Here is a 5,143-nt window from a genome sequence, read left to right on the forward strand (position 1 = left end):
GGTTGGGTTAATTTTTCAGCACTTTATCTATTTTTTGCTTGGAATTATCGAGAAGTTGGTGGAGATAGATGAATAAAAGAGAGGAGAGAAATGGAGGTGATAGGACTTTTCATAGTGGGTTAGTGTTAGTAGATTAGTAGAGTTAGTATCTTTATTAATTTACAAATGGATTTGTATATTTACAATGGGAGTATCCATGTAGGATAAATGATAAAGTGGAAGAGGGAGTGTGGCTGCATGGAATGGGCAAACTGGGGTCCACCAATAAAATCATCGCTCACAGATCATAGCTCAAACAAATATGAAAAACTTTGAGGCAAAAGTTCAGCTCACGAGCTACAATTCTTGTCTTTATCACTTTTTCAAATTTGGAGAGCAAGTGGTGTTTAAAAATTCAACAAAACCGACTGCCTTCTTCCACTGCACAAAGTCCTTGTGGGGTCCCTCTTTGGATGATTCTTTTGAATGCCTCCAAGAGTGAGCCCTCCATAATGTATGCATGCATGTCACATATCCTTGACCTTATTTTGTGGGTTTACAATTGAAGATATTGCTCAGCTCATGATATAAGTGAATAATACAACTAAGAAAATCAAATATTGAGGGGTCTAAAAAATATGTACATGTCAAATTTAAATAATATAGGTGGAAAAAATATAAAGGGGTCAACTTTAAAAGTAAATCTCTCTCATTATGAGGCTACCATAAAAAGATGAATATTTTTGGTGTTCTAATTTATGAGAGTAAAAGAGAATAGATGTAGGAAGGAAAAAACACACTACTGAAAAAATATACACACAAATAAAACTAGTTTTTTTGGATTTTTGTTGGGATGGAGTTACACCAAAAATAAGAGAAGTTTGCATGAAAATATTTTTATGGAAAGAAGAGTATGCAAAATGGTAAGGAAAATTGTGGTAACGGTGAGTCAATGTAAATAGTATACATAGGCATTGCGTTGAAAACTTACATAATACACAAAATATTTTTGAAAGCATAGAAATGAGCTCTAAGCTATACTTACATCATAAACAAGTTCATTGTTTTTGTGGAATCTTTGGCATGAGAAATATCTTCAAGCATTTTCATGTCCACTCCCGAAATTATATTAGATCAATGAGATCTAAAGTGAATGATGATCCACTTTCAAAACTATATGTCAAAGCAAATTTAAACATTAACAAATGATAGAGAATGTCAAACCTTTAAAGGATGGTAATATTCACCTTGCTTTTATGGATTCATTGCCATTACTACTACTTGCTTCCAAGTTAATTCCCCCGTTGCTTATCACCAAAGAAAGTGGCATGTCGCCTTTGCAAAGAGGAGAGTCACTAATCATTTGGATTTGCTTTGACGAACCAATGGTCACCCGAACCTAAAAGTAAATTGACAAGATCAAGAGAAGCTAAGTAACATTATTTACTATATGCATGATTTATATTTCTACATGAACAAAGTTTTACCCGTTTTCCTCTTTGAATGGACAACGAATTTTCAAGCAAGGAAGCACCTAACGGTACGGGAGTACCCTCTATGAATTTCATTTTTTTTCCTTGCTTCATGGGTGCAAGCAAAGGACCATGACCATCATCCAATGTGAGATTTGTCTACAAGACATGGAACTCATTTAACACCAAAACATCATACCATACAATTAGTCATTTAAATAACGACACTACATGTGACATACCGGAGTACATGCTTGCTCAATATCAACTTTCTCCTCTACTTTTTTGTCCTCTACGTTTTCCTCTTCCTTATGTATTTTTCCACCGGGGTTACACTTCTAAAAAGAGTTGAGAGCGAAGAGAAAAAAAAACTTAATCCTTATAACAAATAAAAAGTGATGGTTGCGGTATATATGCTTACATTCATTTCAAAGCCACCATCAATCCGTTTTTGTATAGCCGCCATGCGTGCATCATTTGTGCTCATGTAGTCCCCTAATGCATTGGCCATTTCTCTTTCTACAAAAGCTTCTTTCGATCCCTTTGCTAGCTTCTCACTCTCATCGAAAGCATTCCATTTTCGAAGCAAGGATTGCTCCCTCCCTTATAAAAACTTTGATTTGTTTCTCTCAAACTTATAAGCCGCATCCTTGAAGCGCACCTTTGATTGCTTCTCATATGTGTTTGCATCTCATATGTCTTTGAACTTATAAGCCGCATCCTTGAAGCGCACCTTTGATTGCTTCTCATATGTGTTTGCATCTCATATGTCTTTGAACTTATAAGCCGCATCCTTGAAGCGCACCTTTGATTGCTTCTCATATGTGTTTGCCCTTGACGAAGTCCGATTCATCATGCCTCGAGGTCTACCACCCTTGTGTAGCGGGATATCACACTCGGTGCCATGATCATCTCGAAGATGGTCCATCATGTCACCCCTCTTCTCGTAACATATTTTGTTAGCCCGAAACTCTTTCGTTGCAATGCATTGATGAGTTTTTCTCCCATTGTCACGCACAATTTTGATGTAAAGCGGCCTCGCATCTTCCATCCCTCGTGATTGTTTATTTGTGAGCTTCTTGAAGCAGGAAATTTAATTGAATGCTCTCCTCCTAAAGCTTAAGGCATGGTATTAAGCTTAATGCACAGAGCTGAGGGTATAAGGCTTCACGGGTCTCCCCGAGCATATGATACTGGTGTAGATAAGCAATGCTTCAATGCTTAAATAAGGTAATAAGCAAGGGGAACCCAAGGCGGGAAACTACAATATGGTGAGCAGGAGGAAACGCAGGCCTATTGTGGGTGCTGCAATCTCGTGCCGGGGCTAAACCAAGTGTCGCATAGGAGCTAAGCTAGGCGGTGCAGGCATGGGCAGGGGTGGCAGGTGCTCACGCTGGGGGCCGACCTGACACATGACACGCAAGGGAGGGAGATGGAGGGAGGCACGCAAGTCGAAAAGCAAACCGTGCAGCAAGACTGCAGTTCACCGAGGCTAGTTCACCCTCCAGGGCCTTGATGCTCACGCTCCCCCTTCATTCAATGCGCCGCCATCGCCTGAACCGAGGTCCCCCCCAATCGGACAGCTCTTATCCCCCCTACTCCCCCAGCCCTCGATCCCCTCTGGAATCCAGTCATGCCACATAGTGACGATGGTAGGCTATGCAAACGTTTGTGTGACAAGGCAGGTCGTCTTTTGCAACATTATGCAGGATTTTTCCTTCACCATCTCCGTCTACGTTCCTTGCCGCATAATGGCCGTCTCAAAGGTCTCTTCCAACCCCCCCCCCCCCCCCCCCACACACACACACACACACACACACACACACACACACACACACACACACACCCACACCCCTGAGACATGGACAAAACGTTTGCAGAAGAACATGGCTTCATATTGTGGTGCTCCAAAAAACCAGAAACAAGAGGAAGCAAGAATTGCAGGACGTCTTGTCCAGGCAGTGAGCTTCACAACAGCGTGTACTGCTCCTAGCATAGTTGCTTTGCATGCAGCTCTATAGCATCGCACCTTGTGTGAATATTCTGCATACATTATGGGATTTTGAAGATCAAGGTGTGATTTTGCAAAGGTGATTGTGATGATGACTGGTCTCATCGATTTGTAGAATTGACAGTGTCCTCCTTTAGAAGCGAGACTTAAGGTTTTGTAGGACCAAAAAGGACTTGACTTCCGACCTTTTTAGTTCTCTTATATATGACCTTGTTGTACACGTGTTTCTTGAAGCACATCACCTTAGAAGTTGCAGGCCTGCTATATCTTCTGCTCTTCATAGTATGCTCATCACAGCATCACAGGAAAACAAAAGAGTTCTAGGTAAGGAACTCTGGCGACTCAACTTTCTAAGAAATATGATAACGCAGCAACCACATCCAAAAAAAAGGGAGGGTTGGAGCCCCCCATCATCAGCGTGTGCCCATTCTCTTGTAATGATATGAAAACAAAGTGTACTCTTCCAACCCCTTCCCCCCCTTTTTTTTTCTAGATTAAAACCTTTGATGACATGGCCTAAACATAGATAACTACTAGTACGGCCGGCCGCCTTCGGCGGCCTCTCTCTCTCTCCCCTCTCTCCCTCTTTATTACGTGCAAAGGGGCTTTTTTTAGTTTTGGACTTTAGCCTTCAGCTCGCAGATTGCGACACGTGTAAAGGGCTCCCCCTTCCGCCATATTATGTTAGTAGATTATTAAAGCTTCTCTAAGCAATAAAACTACCTTCCAAATGAAGCCTCATATTTTATTTTTTCTTGACGGTAGTTGAACTTTGAAATTGAACAAGAAAGATACCATCGAGGGTTCGAGCCTGACCTTGTAGCCTAGTGGTCAAGGTGGATGTGTAGAAGGTTCACATTTTGAGATAAGCTTAAGTCTCACTTGTCTTTCGTTACCGCCACATTCAAAATATGCATTTGGCTATGTATTGAGATGCTTACAACGCTTTACACAGTTGTTTGGACAAACAATTTGAACTATAAATTGCTCCGGGCTTGCTCTATGAAACATAGCCGGGCCCCGTTTTTGGTTTATCTAGTCTTTAGTGTCCAAAGCATTGATATCTATTTCATTGGCCCCAAAAGTGAAGTGATAGCTGTTCTCAGCAATTGATAGCATGACCTTTGAAACAAAAGCTAATTCTCAACTTTGGAAAAAAAATAGAGGGGTTGGAGTCCCGCCATCGTCCACGCGTGCGCGGATGATGGGGGGGCTCCAACCCTTCCCTTTTTTCACACTTGTAGGTAGTGACAACTCCTTCTTCATGGACATGCAGATTGTCCCTTTCCCTTGGGAGCTCACCCATAACATTCCATTCCCTTGAGAGGCCCATGCAGGTTGCACCATGGAGAGATCGCAGCTGAGAGAGAGAGAGAAAGAGAGAGAGAGAGAGAGAGAGAGAGGGACGAGACAAAGAACTCTACCTTAGTTTAGTGTAATGCCACTTATAAATTTTAATATTTGCCTCTAAATTTGAAATTTGAGGGTGAAAAAACCTCCAAAATTTTGAGAAAACGGTTTTCTAGTACATGAAGAGTTCAAAATCTCAAAAGTTTTGAAAAAGAAAAAAGAAGTGCAATTATGTGAAATGGTCAAAATATCAAAATTTGTGGAAAAACAAAGAAAGGCAAGAGCCCCATGATCATATGCGTGCACGCGGATGATCAAGGGGATCTTGCCC

At 41.3% G+C, this 5,143-nt stretch overlaps 1 pseudogene; it reads right to left on the reverse strand.

Moving 5' to 3' along the window:
- Positions 1-1,222: 1,222 nt before the first annotated feature.
- Positions 1,223-2,502, reverse strand: LOC147457485 (uncharacterized; annotated as a pseudogene).
- Positions 2,503-5,143: the final 2,641 nt, after the last annotated feature.

Source organism: Adiantum capillus-veneris, chromosome 5 (assembly GCF_014529385.1).
Source record: "Adiantum capillus-veneris isolate H3 chromosome 5, ASM1452938v2, whole genome shotgun sequence".
Classification (NCBI taxonomy): Eukaryota; Viridiplantae; Streptophyta; class Polypodiopsida; order Polypodiales; family Pteridaceae; genus Adiantum; species Adiantum capillus-veneris.